This window comes from Stegodyphus dumicola, chromosome X1 (assembly GCF_044657685.1).
Source record: "Stegodyphus dumicola isolate Sdum_Otavi_A_Nest chromosome X1, ASM4465768v1".
Classification (NCBI taxonomy): Eukaryota; Metazoa; Arthropoda; class Arachnida; order Araneae; family Eresidae; genus Stegodyphus; species Stegodyphus dumicola.
The window spans coordinates 94,824,092-94,838,657 of NC_140780.1; the positions used below are offsets into that span (position 1 = coordinate 94,824,092).

Here is a 14,566-nt window from a genome sequence, read left to right on the forward strand (position 1 = left end):
TGATAAATACTGAAAGCTGTAACAAATGATGGCCTTGTGAAGACTCGCTGGTCAAGCACTGAGATCAGTGTTTGTATAGCAGCACAAACTAAATTTAAAATGATAGAAGAGAATAAGGCATCATTGTCATTTTACTGTCATTAATCTCACTCACGTAACCTAATTAGAACAAGACTATGAGTTTTATCTTGCAAGGAATTCCAGATTGTGTCAATCACTGGCATGAGTTTTGAGCACCATGTAAAGTTTAACTCTCTTGGGTATCATCCAATGTTAAACTCTATGTAGATGTTAAGCGATTTATTGCTAAGGAGCAGAAGAGACTCCTGCTGCTTACAAATCTGCGAGCATTTATGGCAAGAAATATAAAGCAGTAGATCAAATGTAAAGCCTAAATTTAAATAAGAAATAGCCAAAGGCTATACAGAGCAATTTAATGTGATGCTGGCTCAGAACTTCACCAGTAAGGTTTTCATCTATCGGTAATCATGATGCAAGGACAAAAACAGGAACTCTTGGTACTTACGTATTAATGCCACCGCAGATGCAGATTTGGTGGTTTTTAAGTGCTGCCAATCTACACCTAACATTTTTGCGACAAATCATAAATTAAAATACTATTTAAAATCAAAGTAGTCAATCGGATTTTGGTGGAAAATGGGCCGATATAAAGTTTAACATAGATTCAAAACAGTTTCTATTTTCTTTGACCTGATGCTGTCGCCATATGAACTCTGCTGAATAAGATTCTAAATGATGCCTCGCTGTCCGCCTATGTCTCTTATTCCTCCATTTAGCACTGCTCCACATTCTCTCAACTGTTTGTGTATGAACTCCTGTATCAGGAACAATAAAATTGTATTTATGATTAACTTTAGCATGAAGGAATCCTTTTTTTTTTTTTTTTTCCCTATTCTATTTGTTTGGTAACCTTTCCAACTGTCAGAATAAATTGTGCTACCATCTGCAATATTTTCAATAATTTTATTAAGAAGGGTAGAGCAAGTTCTATTAGGGACAGTGACACCAAACAAATCTTTTGTCTCTCTACATATACCACCAAACATCAACTGTTCGGGTAATGATAGTCGACCACACTTATTTTCACGCTTAGTAAACAAACACTTATCAATTCCCACAATGCAATCTGGTCCACCTACCTTCTTGTTTGGTTTATTCTCCATATGCAAGATGCATAATTCACGCATGTAATTGTTCCAATCTATAACAATTTTATCCGATAAATCAAGTTGCTTTTCACAAAATTTAATCAACGTCAACTCCTTGCACCAGCAGTATATGGATCTCAAAGCTGAACAAAATGGAATTCTGCTTCATTCAAACCAGCTGTCTTTTCTAAGTTCCACTTGCTGATCACACTGTCTTAAATTACATTTCCAAAACATACGTTTAACCAAAATAAAGCTTCATATCATGCAAATTGGCATTGGTTCATGAACATTTTCATTTTTTTGGTAAAATATTTCGCTACTGAAAAAATAAAATTGCATTTTCTTCTGTGGTTGGCAAATCCCAAAGACGCATTTTTGTAGCATTAAAAAATTCCGTCAAAAATCAGCAAACAAGGCAAAATGGAATCCAAAAGATAACTGCGTGTGAACAATAGGATTGCTCTTTATTGGCGCATCAGCACAACTTCTGCTGCGGTGGCATTAATACGGAAGTACCGAACCCTTATCTAAAGCAGCAAATCAATATCAAAGGCACGAGTGGCAGAACATGCTTCATCTTAACCAGGACTTAATTTCTAAAATTAAAAGTGCCGGAGCCTTATGGAAGACTGTCAGCAAAGAGGAACAAGAGTAAATAAATAAATAAAATGACTATTAAACTCATTAATAATTTTAAAATTAAATAGTTAATTATTATCAAATTAATTAATGTTTATAAATTGTTATTTAATCAATAATTATTAGATAATTTATTGAAATAATTAAAGTAATTAAATGATTAAAAGTAAATTAAATGTAAAGAGATAAATTAAAATTTAATAAGCGATTTTTAATATAATTTTATTGCTGAAAATAATATTTTTGAGATAAAATTTCTACTGAAATTGTTATTCAATTACATAAAAGAGGTGCCGCAGCCTTCTTATTTAGGGCTTCTGTGCACTCCGGCTAGAATTATGATTTATTACAAAAGCTAAGAAGCAGCGGAGCCGGGATACGACGCAATTTAAGCTCTGATCATGGGGGGGGGGAAGTTCTTTTATTATCACAAAAATTAAATATACTTAAACAGGGTGAAACAGAATGAGGGGATGAGTGGGTGGAAACAAAACATGAGGGGAATCTTGGTGAGAAAGAACGTTTTCTTTAACCGCGGCACTTTGCTGTTATAATTATAGCCAACAAGCGAATGTGTGTCAGGTGTAAAATGAGTCCTGAATCTGACTCCTAAGGATGAATGTAAAGTTGCTGGTTATGCTTTTTTGCCCCCCCCCATTTTGGTTACATTAGTGGATACTGTGGGAAGACGATGTATAGGATGTGCTTGAGCAGTTTATCTCAGTATTTCACTCTTATTGTACTCGCTGTCACTTAATGCATATTTAAGAACTCAAATTTTCTTTCTTGTGATTATAACTACCATATTTGACGGCATATAAGACACACCCTTATTTAGACGGTCACACACAAGGAAAAAAAGTTTCAATAGCGTGGTTTCTTTTAGGTCTCACGTTTCGTAAAAGCCAAATAAACAATTATTGAATGCAATTACCTTCACGTTTCAGACTGTGTCCTTCACGTATAAGATGCAGATAACGTTTTTGAGACCAAATTTAGGAAAAAAAGTGCATCTTATATGCCGTCAAATACGGTAACTGTAACCATCAACAACACAAAAGATACGATAGCATGGCGAGAAATTTACGTGTTCCTAAACAAACTCCCCCAAATTTATTGCCCTTCTTAAAGGAAAAGGTTTCCACATGTGAATGAGGGGACTTTACTTGAACGTCTCATGTTCTTATATTTCTAGGGAAATAGAGTATTGCAAGATATGCTTATTGTTAAACTAAAATGTTAGAAATTCTAAAATTTCTTCCTTGAAATTGTGGCTTAGTTTTATAAAAAGAAGTACCGGAGCTCTTCTTATTTAGGGCTTCGGTGCGCTCTGGCTAGAATTGTAATTTATTTTAATTAAAATTTAATAAGCAATTTTTTATATAATTTTATTGCAGAAAATAATATTTTCGAGATAAAATTTCTACTAAAATTGTTATTCAATTACATAAAAGAAGTGCTGCAGCCTTCTTATTTAGGGCTTCGGTGAGCTCTGGCGCAATTTAAGCACTGACCTTAACACTCTCACACCCTCACTTCAATACACATGAACTAATTTCCATTCTGGTGGGAAAAAAAGAAAGAGAGAAGTGACAGTATAGATTCAAAACACAAATAACAGGTTATTCAAATTAAAAGAACCTCACAGCCATATAAGTGACAGTACAACTTTTCTGAATTCCACACCCAATTTTGAAGAACAGCACGCCTGAGGACAAGTCCAAGTATTTTCTGAAGAGGGTCTGGTCCAATTCATGAGAGTTCCACCCCTCTTCCCCTACCACTATACATTACTATACTATACTCAAGGACTTTTGGCTCACTGCATATTTTGAGAGTCTCTACACTACACAGACAATATACATTTATAAACATCTATGCTTTTCTGGGATTCAAACCCAGGCCCTTCAGTACGACAATCAGCATCGCTAACTACTATCCTATCTGGGTAGCAGAATAAAGTATAATGCAAGTTAATAAATATTTTTACAGAAATTTCATGAATTTTTAAATAAAATCTCATAGTTAGAGATCTAACTAATTGCCTTAGAATGTCACTTTTTTTTCTTTTTTTTCTCTTTTAAGACTGTATAATTATTTCACAGTTCTATTTTTAGCATAACATACATTTTTAAACTACATAATATCAGGGTGAAAATGCATCTCAGAAACACATTCATTACTTCATCTGTATATTACAATACAAATGGTTTTATTCATACCATCAAGAAACTTTAAAATTACAGAATTAATCATTTTCTTGATCACTGTAATAGAAGGTGCTTTAGAGTAACAAATTTGAATCTGGAACGAAATGCAAAATGTTTCTGACAGAATCTGTCATAATTCTCAAATGAGAATCAAGTACTCTTTATGATCTGTCATAAAGCAACCTTCCTGACAAAATAAAACCAGTCTTTAAAACTGAAAGTTATTCACATATATCTAAATGTTAAAATGAATATTTAAGAATTATTTTTAAAAAATAAATGATTTTAAAATTTATATTAAATAAAATTTTAATTTAATACATAAATAGAAAAATAAAAGAGAGACCTAAGAATGAAATTACAATACTTAGCAATATCATGTAATATTTTTTAAAAAGACTGAAATTATGAATTTAAAAAAAAAAAGTTTGAGACGAATGCATGATTATAGATAGGGCTTGGATAACAATGTCAAAAAGTACTTAATATGTAGCTAAATTTAATATTAAACTTTGCACAGGAAGGGTGAGAAAACTGCAAAATGAGGATCACAAGAGTTGACAGGTTAATGATGCCAGACCAATTTTAAACCAACAGAAAAGCATTGAACATTATTTTTAGTAGCTGAAAATAAATTTTTTCCTTTTTAAAGTTAATATATATATATTAAATAAAAAATTATTCACAATATCATATTTCCAAAAATTTTTGGATATGCATTTGATGCATATTTAATTTTTTCACGTATATACAAATGGTAAAATTCAAAGTCACTTTTAAAGTCGGCAAAATTTCTCGAAATTTCATGCAATTGAAAACTATTAATAAAATTCTTGAAATCTTCATGAAACTCTGAACACAGTAATATTTTGAATTAAACTTAAATATAAAATGCTTACATAAGTTTACATATCTCATGTAGATGAACTAGTTCCTTTTCCTAAAAACTGTAATCCTTTAAGATAAAAACTATCCTTTAAAAAATTCAACATTTTCTCTTAATTTTAAACAAAATATGAAGGTCTGATTAATAATAAAAGTTTTCACACAGAGCTTTTTGATGTATTGGTCAAAACTTAAAACGGAACTTATGAAAGAAATCATGTATTCCTGTATAAAAATCCATAGATCTCAAATTTTATTTCTTTAACGTGTTATAAAAAACATGTTAACTGTTTCAATAGCACTCATGAATTATCTGAAAAAAAAAACACCTTTGTGGAAGAATTTTTAAAAAAGAACCCAATTCATTTTGCATTAATGAAAATGAAAAACTCAACTGTACGTAAAGAATCAGTATTTCATTGCTCAGACGGCTTGGATGCTGGACAGCTCCTCAGACAAAAGAAGCAAATGCAATTTTCTTTAAATTTTTATAACCAGGGGGCGAAACTGAATTTCCAAATTAACTGTTTAAGTTTAGCGACTTAATCATGAAATTTCCAATCTTCTTTACCCTCAATGAAATGCTAAGTAACTTACTTAATGTACCACTTTTTATGATCAAAGAAATCCTTACATGTGCATCTATAATGAAAGTTTATAATGTTATCACATCTTACCAAAGCATTGTGTACTGTTAATAAATATAACACTATCAAATAACAATAATAAAATGAATTAGAAACAAACAGTAGATACCTGATGCAAGTACCTGTAATATAAATTCAACAAGAAATTTCCAAGCAACCTAGTTTGATAAATATACTTAATGTCACAAGAAAATAATTTATTTATCATATCTTTTATATATTATTTTAATCATATTGAAATAAATGTAAGCTACACATGTTAATGTTTATCTGTGTCCTAACATTAGAATCTAACATTTTTTTAATAGTAATTCCATTAAAACTTCAAGAATTTATTATTCAATAATATGGGGGCTTGCGACTTTATCACTGTTATTCAAAATACCCTACATCATTTACTTCCGAACAAAATGTTTTGATAAATTACTCAAGTGATAATATATCATTCCTTACACAGACTCTTAACCCTGCAAAATGTACTCTTTAGTTAGCAGCAGCATAAAACTGCTTCAGTTGTTCATTCAAACGATTAAATGATTTAAATTTCTATTCAGATGTGACTGTTACAAGACAATCCTTCTCTAATAAGGTATATGCCGTAAAAACTATCAATAACGCCACAAATACTTGGCAAATTCCAATTTGAAATTTCCCAATTCCAGAAAAGTCACAAAGAGAAAAATCGGCTATAACACATACTTTCAATCAGACATTAAATGCATTTAAATTTTACTAATATTCAAATGATTATCATCTTGGTAAATATAAGTTACGCCGTTTTAGAGATGAATAAAATCTTGCACTTGCAACAGCATTAAAGCATTTTACACCAAGAAGAAAATTTGTGAACCTTACATAATGACTATAAAATTTTGTAAGTCTCGCCATTCCATGAATGTTAAATATTAAAACTGCTCTAATCATATTTTTCAAACACCGAAATGTTGATAAAAAAATTTTCTCATAATTTTTCATATACAACACTTCAGTTACAATGTTGCAACACTGCAATTATAATGTAAACATAAAACCGCCTTGCACTTCATGACGCAAGTTTTACGTACTTCCAGTTGGAGACGATAAGTTCCGGAATTCTAAATTTCATCAAAGATTGGCAACTACCACGGTATCATGGAGGTAGGAAAGGGAGGAGGGGCCATTCCGCGCTAGAAGTGAAGCACTGCTTTGAAGCTTCGATCACCAGACGGGGTGTTTTTTGTTTACATTCAGAAGCTCGCTTGACAAAATTCTGATAGTATTTCAACACACGACAGTTCCATAGAAATCGAAAAAGGGACACTCTCGCATGAAAGAAACATTCATAGTGTGATGTAAGGCTCCTATATACCAGGCTGAATCATCAGGCATTCACGCTCCCAAGTCGGAGATTTAATGGCGGCTGTGTAGTTACGGTGCAAAAATTTTTTGTGTAAAATGGGCGGATGTACAGCTATTAATTGTTCAAATCATTCACGGAAAGGTCATACATTGGTAAAATTTCCTAAAAATGAAGAAAGAAGAAAAATATGGGTAAATAATTGCCGAAGAGACAATTGGAAACCTGGTCCAGGCGCTGAACTTTGCTTAGTAAGTATAATGTTAATTACGCCTTCATTTAGAGTTTATATCTTCTCTGATGTTTATAATGTGCAAGTAAAGTGAAATTCTTGTGTACAATAACCTGAGTATCTGCTAATTTCTGTAATAATAGCTATAATTAAATTAGTCTAGGGTTAATGTACCCGTCGCCAAACATCGCCAATGTAGATGTTTTGAATGTGGAAAAGAAATTTCTCTTCTAATATAAAGCGCGGATTTTATTTTCCTGTGCTAATTGTGGAATTTATACTAATGTAACATGAAAATCATTAGCATATTGAAATTTATTAAAAAATAAATAATAATTTGGAAAGTCAAGATAAAATCTGAATGTTTGCTAAAGATATATGTAACATTATACTATAGTTGCAATATCGTTGGAATGATATATAATTTTTTTCTTTATTTTATAATCAATATTGTTAAAAAGTTAGATGAGTTGTTTATGCACGGTGCCCACTACTGTTTCTTGGTTAAAATAACTTCCAGAATTTTGACATTGACATCTGAAGTCAATAGGAGAATAAATTGAATAGTGTGAGATAAAATATATATAATCTGACTTCAATAATTGCAAGGATTGTGCAAGTTTATTTATAATCACAGTATTATACAATTTGGCAATGGAGTAAAGATTTAGAATGAATGCAGAACATTCAAATTAGTATTTTCTTGTTTCTAATATATAGAAATATAGTCTATTTTCCAGTATAAAAGTTTTACTTAAAAGTATGGGAAAGCAGATTTGTTTCATGCGTGATCTTTATAATACTGGTATGAAATGAATGAACTTTAATCTGTAAACAATTTTTTGTTAATATTGAAATGCATTTCTTTGGGTACATTTTTAGGCACTTGTGGATCATGTTAGACAACATGCAGTAGAAAAAAGATGTCCGTGTGCATAAATTTCCCCATTGTGTTACTTCATTTTATCTAAATTTCAAGGATAATTCTTTTCATTTTTATATGGCATGTTATCAGTATAAAGGCTAGTGAAAATAAATTGGTATGTGTATCTGTTTTTGAAGTGTAATGCTTAAATAAAAAGATGGTGTGTGTTTCTTCATTTAAACAAAATTTCAAGGATAGTATTTTTCAGTGTTTGTTATTTCTCAATGTAAAGGGTAACAAGGGGAAAAAAAAACTGGTATGGTATATCTGTTTTTTAAGCATGATAATTTTATTTATTTCTTTAGTGATGCATATATATAGAGAGAAGGTGTTTGGTCCAACTGAAGTTATAATAAATCTAATTTTACTAGATCTCTCCCTCCCCTCAGGTGTAGAAAATTTTCAAGTGCAGAAAGTTTATTTGCAGAATTAATTCATTTCTGATAAACTTATTATCATTAATTTTTTATATAACATGTTATTAAGTTACACATTTGACTACTGTGTAATAAAATTGTATTTAGGGAAAAAAAAATAACTAATTTTTATCTTGTGACTAATATCATATGCTTCTAAGAATATTACTTTAACTTTTCCCATAATTTTTGTATTTCAGGAACATGAAACTGTTATTTTGATGTACTTAAATAATAAAAGTGTGTATCTGAATCAATTAATGGATACAAATATTTTACAGTTATTTTTAGAAGATATTTGCCATATCGCTTCTAATAATTCATAAAGTATGTTAAAATATAGGTAAATAATTTGGTGCAGAATTCAAATTTAGGGTTTGAAATATAGTGAATCATGAGACTAAATGATTTTTATTGTCATGATTTGCCTGGGCTTTTCGCCCGGTGTACTTTTCGCCTGGTGGAAATTGTCATCAAACTGTCCTGAACAGGCTTTTTGTTGATAATAACTTCCAGGCTTATCAGTACCTCCTTTTGAGTGGAGGGTATGCAAATATAGTACCCAATTTAAATTACATTGTGATTGTAATAATATTGTGGTATTAAATAAGTGATTATAATTACAATTTAGGTAATTGCATTGTAATTATATTACATTGTATCTGTGAACTCTTAATTTCATTACTTTATGCAATTATGTTGTAAGTGCATAATCTAATTGCAATAATATAATCTATTCGCAATTACAAAATAATTATAAATGCAGTTACATCTTAAATAGAAGTCATTTTAATACTTTTAAATTTTCGCAAGATAACTTCCCATTAAGGTTCATTTGGAGGAAACTATGCAAATACTAAAAAAGAAGTTATGCAATTTACATATTTTGTACAGTACTTTCTTGTTATAATGCTGTTCAATATATCTTCAATACTTTTGTAAATTTAACGACATTCTTTGCAATCACTGTGGTGCTTTAAAAAGAAGTTTCTTAGTTATGCTTTCTAATAAGAATGGGTTTAAAATTAAGTATTATGTATGATAACTAGCAGTTAAAAAAACTTGACTGCATGAAAATGCTGTTGCTGTGTAAAATAAAAAATAAGCTTTCTTTTATGCTTTGAAATGAATTACATGTGGTTAAGTCGTCCTTTTACAATTTAAGAATGTGGTTAACACACATTCTTAAATTGGACAGGTTTTATCTAAATTATTAGTATAAAATATATAAACTATGAATTATTTTGTAACATAACTCAAATTACAAAATTCATTCTATATATGTTCAAAGTTATTATCTTTTATGGAATAACTGTATTTTAATTTAGGTAAAAATTGGATTTTTAGAAGTATTACAAATACAATGCAACACAAAGGTGATCTGATTGAAGAGGAAGGACTTTTTATTACGGTTTCTAGTTCGTATTTATATTACATTTGATGAAAAGCATCCAAAACACAGAATGCTGTACTTTCTTCTTCCATATATGTTATGAAATATTTCACACATTTAAAAGAAAGTGTTTCTTCAGAATCTTGCACAATTATTTCCATATACCTCAGACTTAAATGACAACATATTCTTAAGTTATTTTTTTAGTATGAATTTACAGTGTTTTTAAGGAAATTTTTGTTAAAATGTCATTTAGATAAATTTATTTGCACACTCTACGCTTTAACTATTTCCCCATTTGACACTATTCAAAGTTTTTATTCAATTTTAGTCTGCTAACGAAACTGAAACATCTAAAGAATAAGTTATTTTGAATATGTTTACAAAATATACACGAAATTTTTATTTAAGTGAAAACGTCTATATACTATTCGAGAATTAATAAATTATCCGAAAAGTTTATATGCGCTGAATGCCGCGCGTCTATAAAATAAATCTTTAAAAAAACAGCAGACATTCAGCCAGCGTGTGCGATAAACGCGCTAAAATTGGCAGCGCGTTCACTCCCTCGCCAAGAGAGAAAAGTTGGTGATTCAGCCTGGTTTAGAGGAGCCTTAGTGTGATGGATAATAGCAATTTGTATAGTTTACTGACATTTACGCAAAAATCACATCTTGGTTATTTTTCGATAACTAACAACAGCGATTTTGGTTATGAATTTGTTTTATAAAATTCTAAGCTGTTGCACTACAAAAATATAGATTTTAAAAAAATTGCTAAAAGAGATCTGCCAAAATTTATTTTCTAGAAGATTTGAAAAGTTTGAAACTTGATGGATAAATGTAAATATAAAATTATGTATGTTAAAATATTTGTAATTAGGCACATAGGTCAGATTAAGTTTTTATTAAATAGAGTAACGCATGCAAGGGCTTTCTGCCTAAAGAGAGAGATGCCATCGTGGGGGAATTTTGAACAAAAACTGACCTTTGAGTGGGTATTAAAAATAATACTTATAATTTTCATTCAAATTATATTCATATATATTTTTTATGTAAAACTTTCGGATGTATGCTAAATTAGTGTAAATTACTTTACACGAAAAATATAGTGAACGCACAGAAATTAAAGATTTGCACATGCCGGAAATGATAAATAGGAAATATGTATGGGTATTTATGCATGTGATTGCAAAAAGCATGTATCTGCCTTTGACAAAATACTTAAATATTCATTAAATTATTTATAAATGTATTTGAAATGAAGAATTTATTCACTTATAAACAACTGTGATAGTACTGTGAAGAAATCTAATGATTAAATGTATCTAATTTATAATGATTATAAATGTTATCTAAATATATAATAACCTTAATATTGAATTGTAAACATAAATTGAAATCCTGTTGACAAATACGTTATAAAAGTATTTAAGCAAGAATTGTTCGTATTGGAAAGCAATCTGTTAAAAGGTATTGTAAAGCAAATGCTATGAGATGCGCACTTAAGAACGTAATAAAGAGTTTTGGAATATGTATTGTTGAAATGAAGGGTAAAAAAAAAATCTGATAAGTATAATTAAAAGAATTATTCCCTTTACATTTTATAATAACTCAGTTACAAATTTTAAATAATACTAAAAAAAAAAAAAAAAAAAAAAAAAAAACACCTTATTTTATTCCCTTTCAGAAATGTTCAGAGAAAGTCAAATACTATTTTCCTAATAATTCTCTAATTTAAAATGAACCGAATAGAGCATTAATTATAAATTGACTTACATTTTTCGATTTAAAAGAAGCCAAAAAATCATGTCATATTTAAGAAAGTATTTTAGGAAGAAGCTCTATAAATAGAAAAGAAATAATTCATAATTTTAATATTAATAATACAATAAACTTTGATCTTAATTTTTGTACCTTAACCGAATAAAATCGAATTACCTTAATTTTTTTTTCTAATGTAATTAACGAAAACTAGTGAAAATATTTCATTCAAATTAAACCATTCTGAGAAAACTGTCCTGTGAAAAGTATAGCATTTAATTCCGTTCAGAATGAAATGTTGTTTAAAAATATGTTGTTTTCACATACTTAGGACTCTGAAGTGTTGTAGAAAACGAAAATATATACATTTATATGTATATTTGCGACGTAATTACAAAATATTTACACCCGAACGCGTCAAATCCCATAGAACTCAATGGTAAATGACCCAATGTTTTGGTCACCACGTAGGGATCGCCGGTGCTTCAGACCAGGGTACGGAGAAACTTGTTTAGGGAGACTCCTTCTTACTTCCTACCTCCATGCACGGTATGGATTGAATGTTTACTAAGAAGTTATGTATTTGTGCCTAGTTTCCTAAGCAACTCATGGTAAACATTATTTTGGACATGTTATGGATGTCTGACAATGAATATTCATTTCACAGACAGCAAAATTCGCAATGACAAATTTTAATCGACTAGCACAGTGCCTCGGGCACAAGCTTCTACGTCGATGAGAACAAATTTGGTAGACCATAGACCATAGACCATCGCGTTTCTGAGAGGTTTTCAAACCGTGAGGGCCTTTACCAATCTATTATTGATCCCCGAATCAGAATCGTCAATATAGGGAAATAGTGCCTACCTCAAAAGGATATTGCCTAATCAATCAACTTGCCCAGTAGGCTCTCAAGGTGTTTTATGTATTTAGTGGGTGCATGAGCACTGCCGCAGCGAGGGCGAGAAAGGTGAAGATCGCGTCTGTAATCAATGCCTGGAAGTGGGTGGTGTAGCGCTTGTGAGCAATAATTCTTTAAAGTTGATGCATAAAATGCAATAAATCAGGTAATCTAGATCGTCACAAATCCTGCGGTCGTATCTTCAACTTCTTAATTCTCAGATTCAGCGAGTTTCATGAGAGTCATTGCCGTATTAAATCCGGCGAGTAACTTTTTTACTGTAGTTTTTGCTTTTCTTATCTTTTTGACCTGCAAAATGATGGTTTTCAGGCAACTTCTGACTTGTCTATCTCTCAGCCTATCCAAGGCTTCGCTTTGCACTTCTGGGGAAGGCTTGAGTTTTTTCTTCAACTTTTCACTGTAGAAGAATATTTCGGCCTTTTTCCGTTTTTCTCCTTCTCCTTTGTGAATACAGGAAAATCAGCATCTGCTGGCGGCGGGATTATCTTCTTGAAAGGGATCTTTTTCCTTTCGAATTTTTTGCGGTATTCCTTACACCCACGATAACTGGATACATGCTTTTTTTGACAGAAAATAAAGGTGGGGGTTTCATCGTGTTTTAAGTCGCATTTATTGCTTGTATGGTTTTTACCGCATTTACAGCAGCGTTCCACATTACTGCATAGATGCTGTGAGTGACCCCACTCCTGACAACGATAGCACTGTGTGGGGCATTTTTTCGGTGCAAAATTCTCAATACGAATGTTCACGCTGAACATACTGTTCAAATTATGACTAGCGTGACCAGCTTTGTTTTTCTTGAATTCCAACAGGTAGATTCCAAGTTTTTCGTAATTATTCTTTTTACTTCTCTGGAACTGCTTTGCTTTCTCAATAGGGAATTTACGTCTTTGAAGGTCTAGAAAGGTTGCTTCTTTGGTAACATGACTTGGGAGATTTTTCAACACTACCCGGATGGGTTTCTCACAGTTCATTTGGGAGCTATGGAAGGGAATACCTCTCTTCTGTAAAACAGACGTGGCATTTCGGTAGTTCGTAAGATTTTTAACTTTAACAAATATAGATTTCTTCTTCGTATCTGTTTCAAATTCTTCCGAACAGGTTGATGTGTAATTTCCTCGATTTTCAGCCAATCAATAGCTGCGCTTTGGAATACTATAGGTAGGAGCGTTTCCATCTGCACGGCTTCTCCCTCTGGCTCTTCCTTTCTCTGCTTATCCAGAATCTTGAATCTATTCTCCTGAAAAACTTCCTTCGGCTGAATATTCCTTTGCATTTTTGCCGTCTTTCTTAGTGTAACCCATACTTCTTTTTCCACTTAAGTATTTTTACTTTGTAGGACTAGACTAGTGTCCATGGCCGTCTGGGTAACTTCATTACTGTAACTAGCAACTGCTTCTTTGGGGGGGGGGTCCTTGGGCTATCAACTTCTCTTTTTAATTTCTTTTGTTTTTTCTGCAGCAATCCGTTTTTCATTCCACAACAAAGTTTCTTGAATTTTATCCGGGCTGAACTGCCATTAATTTGTGAACTCTCTTTTCTCCTCCAAGTTCTTCCGTAAGTTCTGCCCAACTTCTTCCTTCTTTAGTCTGAGCTGCATCCTCACTGCTGCTTGACTTCTTTGAGGTTTTCACGTCCTTATTCTTTTTCTGGGGAGACTTTACAAAATCTTCTTTTCGTAATAGTAGGGAATTCTTTGCTCTGAACGATCTATCCAAATCCGAGAGTTCTTCGTCCGTCTGATCCATGGGTGTCCTGAAGGAGGACATTTTCATGTATCCGAGGGTACCTAATAAGATAAAAACTTATAAGCAAATAAAGCAAAATAACTAGCACTGTACCGACCGCCTATGGAACTGGGTCAGTAACCGCACGAGTATAAGTGAGTGATTATTGATCCCTTGTAGAGGCTTCTTAAGTGAGAATAAAATTCCTGAGGAAAATCTGGTGGACAACTCTGAGACCCGATACAGCGGAAATTTAAATTGCACGGGACTAAATCTGTGCTTAGGTTAAGAAAATAAAT

At 31.5% G+C, this 14,566-nt stretch overlaps 1 long non-coding RNA gene across 1 annotated transcript; it reads left to right on the forward strand.

Annotated features, from left to right (window-relative positions):
* The first annotated feature begins 6,641 nt into the window (after positions 1 to 6,641).
* LOC146993221 (uncharacterized) lies at positions 6,642 to 8,923 on the forward strand. The gene is made up of 2 exons (XR_015038728.1): positions 6,642 to 7,140; positions 8,004 to 8,923. It is a non-coding gene; the product is annotated as an uncharacterized LOC146993221 (long non-coding RNA).
* Positions 8,924 to 14,566: the final 5,643 nt, after the last annotated feature.